This window comes from Oryza sativa, chromosome 4 (genome assembly GCF_034140825.1).
Source record: "Oryza sativa Japonica Group chromosome 4, ASM3414082v1".
NCBI lineage: Eukaryota > Viridiplantae > Streptophyta > Magnoliopsida > Poales > Poaceae > Oryza > Oryza sativa.
In genome coordinates, this window is record NC_089038.1 from 1,743,027 (window position 1) to 1,751,839 (window position 8,813).

The following is an 8,813-nucleotide window of genomic DNA, read 5'->3' on the forward strand; positions in this document are numbered from 1 at the left end:
ATTTTCACATACGGGCTGGCCTCTTAAGGGTCCGCACGCAAAAATAAGCCGATTTTTGTGTGCGGACCTCTTAAAAACATGACTACAAAATTCTATCCTTCCGCCTCTTTTCCCTCCTCAAAACTTTAAAATTTCATCTCATCCACCCATCCCCGTCCTTATCATTTCTATCATCTCTCTCTCACCTATCTATTCTCTCTCACTCTCTCACCTCTCTCTCCTCTCCTGCGTGCGGCCGGCGCGGTCGGTGGCGGCATGCACGCAGCAGCGACCGGGAGCGGCTGGCGGGAGCGGCGGCTCGGCGGTGCGTGCGCGCGGCGGTGGGCGGGAGCTACGGCGCGTGCACGAACGAGCGCCCCCCGCCCGGATCCGGCGGAGGCGGCTGCCCCCCGCCTGGATCTGGCGGTGGCGGCCGTCCCCCGCCCGGATCCGGCGGTGGTGGTGGCCTCGACGGCAGGCGCACAGCGGCGACCTGGAGCGGCGGTCTCGGCGGCGCGTGCACACTGCAGTGGCCGTCCCCCTCTCGGACGGTGGGGGAGGCACCGAATCCGCTACCGCGACGGTGACGGAGACCACAACGGTGACCGCGAGCAGGGCGGCGGTGGCAGCTTTAGGGTTAGGGTTTTCCTTTTTTGATTTTATTTTTTTTGGTTTTTTATTTTTGCGTGTGGGCGACATAACCACCCGCACGCGAAAATCAGATTTTCGCTTGCGGGTGTGCCACCCACACGCAAAAATTGCAATTTTTACATACCCTTGGTTCCAGACGGTTGGAACATCCGCACGCGAAAATCACTTTTAACCGCACGGAAAAATCGATTCTCTACTAGTAATACGCATGTGCAATCAGAATGCATATGCGTTTCCATGTCAAGTTTGAATATAACCTCACACATTGGCAAATTTATTGCTCCTGTGTGTTCGAAAGACACATGAAAAACTATTATGCTAAAACCACTTGATGATGTATGTCTGTGAAAATGAAATTTGCTTTTTCATACACTAGGGAAATTGAAAGTGTGTGCTGAACATGGTGCTTGTGATCAAACCTTGTGCGCTTTAATGTTCAATGTTCAGTGTACTCTAAATATAACAAAAATGGTGAGTAAATATGAGCAGTTATTGGCCTGAGTCTGCAAGCTTCAACGACCATGGGCTAAGCCCTATTCCTTCCAAGTGGAAAGGACAATGTCAAGCTGGCGAAGCCTTCAGGTCAAACCAGTGCAACCGGAAGATTATCGAGGCTCGATGGTACGACAAACATTTGAGCGCAGAGAATCTCAAAGGAGAATATAGGTCGGCCAGGGATGCGGATGGCCATAGGACACGTGGCATCTACTGCAGCTGGTGCCCCAGTACCAAACACTAGCTTCTGGTTATGCCAGGGGTGTTGCGCCCCGCGCATGGCTTGCCATATATAAGATCTGTTGGGTAAAAGTGTACAATGGGGTTGCGATGAAGCGGCCGTCTTGTAAGCAATTGATGACGCCATACACGATGGTGTCGATGTGCTATCCCTTTTCATGGTGGGCCTAGTTTTGAAAATGCCGGTAGCTTCCATGCCGTGAAGAACGGCATAACTGTTGTCTTTGCAGCAGGGAACAGTGGGCCTGCTCATAGGACTGTTACGAACGCATCTCCTTGAGCCATATCAGTTGCGTCTGCTACAATAGACGGTGCATTCCCTACTGTTATCACACTTGCCAACAGCGCTGGCAACTATGTGATATGTTGAGTTCCTTCTGGCTATTGTTCTTTTTATGTTTGTTGGTTGTTGAGTTTATGTGATTATATTTGTACACATGAAGCATGAAAGAGTCACTTATTCCTGGGTGACACCAATAAATTGTCCTAGGGTCAATCATTGTTCTATGAGCTAGATGATAAAGATGACAACCGGTATAAAGTTTATGAGTCTAGGTACGTGATTGGCATTAATTTTCTTATCTCTACTCCTATAAAAGACAGTAATGATGGTGGTGATTCCTACAACTTTAATTTCTGACTCTTAGATTAGATGTGCCAGATCCTACGGACTAGATTCCTTTCACGATCCTCCCGGGCCCACGGGTGATCCTCCCACGCACGCGACGCGTGAGACGCGAGAAAAAACCGCCTCATCGCCCCCATGTCAGCGCCGCCGTCGTCGCACGCCTTCCTCCGCACTTCTCCGTGCCCCCGTCCCGTCCGTCGCCGACGACGCTCACCCTCGCACGCCGATTCACCCCTAGCGTCGTCGCCGATTCGCCGCAGCCAGTTTGCATCCATCGTCTACCCGATACACCGGCGCTCTCCGGTCCCATCACCATCGCCATGCCGCTTGGGATTTATGTGGTTATTCTTCTGATGAAATGTCTGTTGTCTATACAATTACTCTGTCTACGCGTTGGCATGTGGTTCATTTGTGGGATTCGGTTTCAGCTGTTTTTGCAACAATTCAGTGCTAGATCAATCGGGGATGTTTTCCTCTTCATTAGTTCGTATCGGGTGCAAGTTTGGGGGGTCACGTTTTCCTTGGATTCTGGTGTGAATTGAACAGAGAACTTTATCTGAATGCTCAATTTCGTTTCAGAGATGCATCCTATATGCTGTTCTTGTTTGATTAATTTAGAAAATCCATGCATTTGTCTGAATTCGTATGGATCTTTTCTTATATGCATGTGGACTGACCCCCTAGAATGTTCTGCATTGTGTTCTTCAGAATCTGAAGCTTTTCACTTTACAGATATATGAACTAATGTCCCAGTATGTTCTGACTTCTGAGTTGTTTGGTTAAATTAAACCCAATTCCGTGAGTTGTTTTGTTCAATTAAACCCAATACCGTGCACATGTTGTGCTTTCTTACAGATCATTCAGATGATATCCTGCTGTGTTTGCCTTATAAAATTTCTGTACGTGTTCTGAATTCTTCAGTGCTGCACAATCGTAAATTTGTTTGAATTGGCATTATTTCTGAAATTGGGAACAGAGGATTGCACCAATTCCAATTTCAGTTCAAACACATGATCTTACAATCTGAGACGAATGGGGGGCAAAGCTGCTGAGATCCTTAGATCCGCAACAATCAACGAATGAGATTCATTTGACGATCCTCCCATGCCCACGCGTCTTTAAATATTTGATGAATCAAGGTTTTAAGTTAGATGGCATTGCGAAATGTCTGTAATAATTGTTTTGATAAAAAGTTATTGAGCTGAAGTCAAGAAGTAGGTTCTTACCTCTGTGTTTGAATTCTGAAAAACACTGCATCTGTACATGGTTATATTATTAGCAATATATTAAACCATTTTTTATTGTCTCAAGTAAGCATAACAAAAGCTTAACTTTTCTGATAAAACTGCTAATCTAGCCAGCGAGGAGCAATTCTTTCCTTTGCATTAACCTTTTCTGAATAATGCTTTCAATATTATTCAATGTTAGTAATGAACTCTTTTCAGCTGACAGTATGCATACTGGACAAGTGAAAAAAATATTTTTGAAGGGCTTGGAATCCACAAAAATATGTTTGGGAGCAACAGATTCCACAAATTGATTTTTAATAAGATGATCTGCCCCAATCTACAGGACGACGGGGAGAGTGTGACGATGGTGGTCCACTTCTACAGCTAGGCTACTCATCTCAGGTCCGATCCCAATCCCCTGCGTGTTCCACTCTGCATATTTTGTTTATGTGCATCATGTTTATGCTTCTCAATTGACGCTAATAATCCCACATGTATGGGTACTGTCAAACCCAGAGCACGGAGTTTTGTATCCTTAACATAGAAAAATATCTATTTAAATTTGCTATAAATTATGTTTGGAAGGCTAGAACCCATTTTTTTAATGGGAAATTCATGCAAATAGTTGTTGGACAAGGGGAGCAGACCTTATATTTTTTTTCTGGATATCGAATCAAACAATTAATCCGCATGAAAAGCTGACCGGGTAATGGCTGCAATGTGCTGCATAGGAAATTATGTTTGCATGATCATTCCTAGTCTTCAATATTCAGGATATATAAGAGAGGATGTTATCTCAATTTAGTTTCAACAATATACTCATTATTCCATCCCTGTAACAGTAATGCATGACTCCAAAAGCTTCTGAAACTTTTAACCCCATACAATGATTTTCAGTTTTTAATAAACGAACAATGATTTTCTGTTAGAAACAGGAATTAATACTTGCACCAAGTGAGCTGAAATTATGGTTGTGTTGTCATGATATAACAATCGGTGGACTTGCTTGTACAGGGAATACCCGATCGATCTAGAATAGGGCAGTCAATCGATTTCTGCATCAGATGCGCTTTCTTTTTCTCGGTTAGATCCGACTGCCAGCAAACAAGCCTGATAGTTCCTAAGATTCAAGCCATGAATTTTATTACTAGCTAGGTGTTGCAACAGATCTCCTGACATCAACTCTTACCCATATTGTTTGTCAACAGATCCGCTATCCTTGATGACTCAATCTGAGGCAAAACAATCAATACATTGCAGAAGTTTTTTTCATTTCAGCCTTGGAAATATTCAAAGTAAGACCCTGTACTACTACCAAATCAAAGATTTACTTGTTCCTTTGTAATGACATTATTTTTTAACAGCACACATACCCCATTCCTGATTCACTTGATATTCCTAATGATTTTGATTACTCAACATTATATAAAGAACTTTTGATTTTGATTCTTAATTTTTTTTTCTCTTATCTTAGGATTCAAATGGTATTTAATTCAGAATTTGGAAATTACCTCCAAGTTCACAATCTGATTTTTGATTTATTTCTTTCGACATTTGCTAAATGTACAACAACGTAGCTATCTATGACATTTTCCATATGCACAGCCATTTAGGAGATTTTTTTAGCTAATTCAGTAATAAAATAGACCATGCTGTAAATTTGAACTGGTCTGCCTCTGTTCATGGGGTTAAAAGTCATGGATGCTTAGCCCAGATGAAATAGCATCGATCATTGCGCTCTACTGTATCAGGATTCTCCCTTGAGTCGTGTATTTGCTATTTTGTTTTGCTTCTCTCAAATAATTGTTCCTGATGTTATGATTTGATATATCATAGTTTTAACGTGATACACAGGTATACATAGTATAAGCTGTCGTATTTCATGACAGATCAATTTTCAATGATGAACCTTAACCAGATTTGGACATCTTCAGGTGTCGGACTTGATAAAGCTTGGAGATCATCTCAGTGAACGGGAGGATGCTGATCTCTGTAGAATTGGGATTACTGGTGAATCACTTGGAGGTATTGTATATGACGAATTCATGATTGCATCCTTATATTAAAGTAACATATGCCCCCCTGTAGAGCATATAAAATAGGTGTGATAGCATTAGAAGATAAGGTAATTTTTTCAGTAAGAAAAAAATTAAATCATTTTTTATGTGTCTGAAATCTAAATTTACAGCTGAATACAAGCTCTTAATGATTCTCTGCACTTGAGCGTGTCCCTGAAACTGTCTGAAATTTATATAAAGAATATCGAGGACAAATCTATCAGGATACACAATGTGATCGTTATATTTGAAGATTTGTTCTATTTGCAGAACACTACCTGTATATCTCCAAAATATGGGAACTACATTATTGTAGATATAAATTAGTAATGATCTGACATAAATCGAGAGGAAAAACAAAAACAATTTGGATTTTTCTCTTTGTCTTTGACAGATTGCTTTTGTGCATTTAAAAAGATAAGGGTTTGTCAAACTAATTTCTTTTTGCTACAGCTTTCAGTACTGTTTATTAAATCTGATGTGCTTCTAATTAATCCTCCACTGCCATTCAGTCCTCCACCCCCTACGTTGGACTATATAGTTATTATTAATTGATGTTGTCTTTAAGAGGCATTTTTCTAATACTTGCTTTATTCCCTTTGTCAGATAATCAAGAACCATCATGATCTATTGTGATCAAAAGCCCATAGCCCACTACTATGTTTTACTACTTCCAGATTAATGGAGTGGTATTGTGGTTTGTCAGCCATGGCAATGTGGGTATGTAAATAGTTCTCACGTGAGCCGTACATTTTCTACATCGTTTTGTGCATATGTTTTATTAAAGAAGTAAGATACGCAATATTTCGCTAGCCCTGTTGTTGGTTTCAGAGTAATGTTTTCTCTGAAATGAAAATTAGATTACAATTGGTTTATATACCTTAACATAATTATATTAATATGTAAAAAATAATCGAGGTATTTGTTATAGTTTTTTGGAGTTCATGTCAATATCAAAACAAAAATGTACTCTTTAGTTCTTCGTATTTGATATGTACATGCTTCTGGAGGATGGAGTATTGGAGTGTTAGATATGGTGTCCCGCGTTAACCACATTCCCTGTTGAATGCCTTTCATGGTTTGAAAAGGTTGTGGTCTGAGAGGGTAGCCTAATAAAGTGAAGTTATATACTACTGCACAATTTCTGCAGTTGCATGCGTACAAACAAATCTTTAGATTTCTAAAATTGGCATGGATGCTTATGACAGCTTTTGGCTTAGCTGTTGTTGCAGCGAGCATCGTCGTCGTCAGGTCCTCCACCGCTGTTCAGTCCGCCGCCCCCTACGCTGGCCCTCTCACTTCCAGGTGACGAACTCTGGTTGACGGCGGCTGTGTTTAGTTCACAGTTTGGTTGAAATTGTAACGATGTGATGGAAAAGTTGGAAGTTTGTGTGTGTAGAAAAGTTTTGATGTGATAGAATAGTTGGAAGTTTGAAGAATTATTTTGGATCTAAACACGGCCCACATCGCACTGCTGGTACCAGGGTAATTGCTGGCGCAACCGCATGCCAAACTTACCAGCTGCATGCCACTCCCATGACTTCACTAATTAGCGTTTTTTAGTTTTCATTTGTTGGAATGATGGATCGACGAATTGATGATATGCTGCTCCCTCCGTTCTAAATACAGGGATTTCTCAAAAGATTTTCTTTTGGTTACTAATTCAGTTATCAGTTTTTGAATTTTGAATTGCTTAAATTCCTTTCCTGAGCATCTGATTGGCTCTGGAACAATTGAAGTGATGGGAATCAGTGCAGATGTTTCTGTTGTGGTACAAAGTGTGAATTCTTATATTTTGGAACGGAAGGAGCATATCATATATGTATTTAAGAATTCCTTTTTGTCCGAAATATGAAGTTTGACAATCATCTTTTGCTTTGGAATTTCTGGTTCTATTCAGATACCAATCTCTTCTTCCTCACTCCAAAATGGAAGTGATTTTCATTATTTACATGATTACATCTCACTTTTTAATATTTATATGCAAAATCAGGAGGGTGAGATTATTCCCTTATAGCTTGTCTGGTGACACCCTCGATTTGTTTCTAGGGTCTTTGTTCAATTCTAATTCTAACATTTTTAAGGATGGATTGGTACTGTGTTGCAGCATCTTGGCTTAGATTTATTTATGCGATGTTCTACATATTTGGCTCTGCGCAATAGGGATCTGGTTGGAGTACATACATATATTAAATAAATAAGTGCTCTCAATTTTGTTTCCGTAGATGGGAGTAAGCAGGGTTTTTTTTTCATATGTTTTCAGTGATTCATTTTGCTGCCTTCAATTGTGAAATGAGAAATACCTGTAAGTGAAGGCCTAAGCTCAAGGAATAATTTGTTCTTTTTGAAAACAAAAAGGTTAGCGTTCTAATTCTTTCGAATTTTTTCATTGACAACATATTGAACCATTCATCCTTTCCGTTCTCTATATGATGTATTTCACCTTCGTAAACATTTTATAGCTCATAGGTAGAACGTTCACCACCAGGGCACCAGGCAAGTCAAGGAGCGAAGTATGGGGACAGTGTGGTCGGAAGACCTTTGCCAGTTTGTGTTTTGACTTCTGAAGGCATGCACATATGTGAAGATAAGAACTTCTAGGGGAGCTTTATAAACCGAGAATAGTTAAGTCAGTACTTGATTTATTTTGGACTGCAAATTACTTGATCACATAATCAATATGTGGTGAGCTTTACACAGATTGGCTTTGACAGGCTAGGGTGTGTGAGCCACCTTTTTAATTTTTTTCGGGGAGTCACCTATTTATCCAACATTTTGATACTTCCTGACAGCAATGCTTGTTTTTGAGGGTTTTTAGACCCAGCAACAATGTCAACAAGTAACTAGGTGCCTAAGCTATTTTTACTACCTTCTCAATCCTCCCCTAAATTTTGGATTCTTTTGTTTTTGTTTTTTTAAGCAATCCATGTTGCAGGCTGTTGTGATTCATATAGTGAGGTCAATAGAGTGGCACAATATTGAGTGCCATATAGTTCGATGGTCAAGGTATGCAATTGCCAAATTCCATCTACAGTATAATCATATTTAGATGATGAGTCATGCTAACTGCTATCTAAATTTTTACTCGTCTTCTTCAAATTTAAATAGTTATACGTTATCACAGTGTAAAAGAGCCTATCAAAAAACCGTGAAATTTCGTGGTTTCAACGCGTAGAAAAGTAGATTCTGAGTGAAATTTCGAATGGTATCCGAGAATTTAAATTTGAAATAGTAATATCAATCAAAATTTTATAAAAAAAATGTATCAAAATTTGGTGAAAAATGTCATATTGCTGAGGGTTGGGATATGACACTAAATCAAAGGTACACCTTGGCGACAAAGGCATAATTGTGTCTTGAATCCTATAATACTATACAATTGATCTCCACTTAGTGCAGTTATTAGGGATTTTCCTGAGCTGTGGTTAAGCCACGTCACCCTTTTTTTTCAGCCGTTCGATCGAATCCTCACCAGTTGTTGGATCGCAATTCATCACGCACATCCCTCCGACACCGATTTGTTGTCCCCGCCGC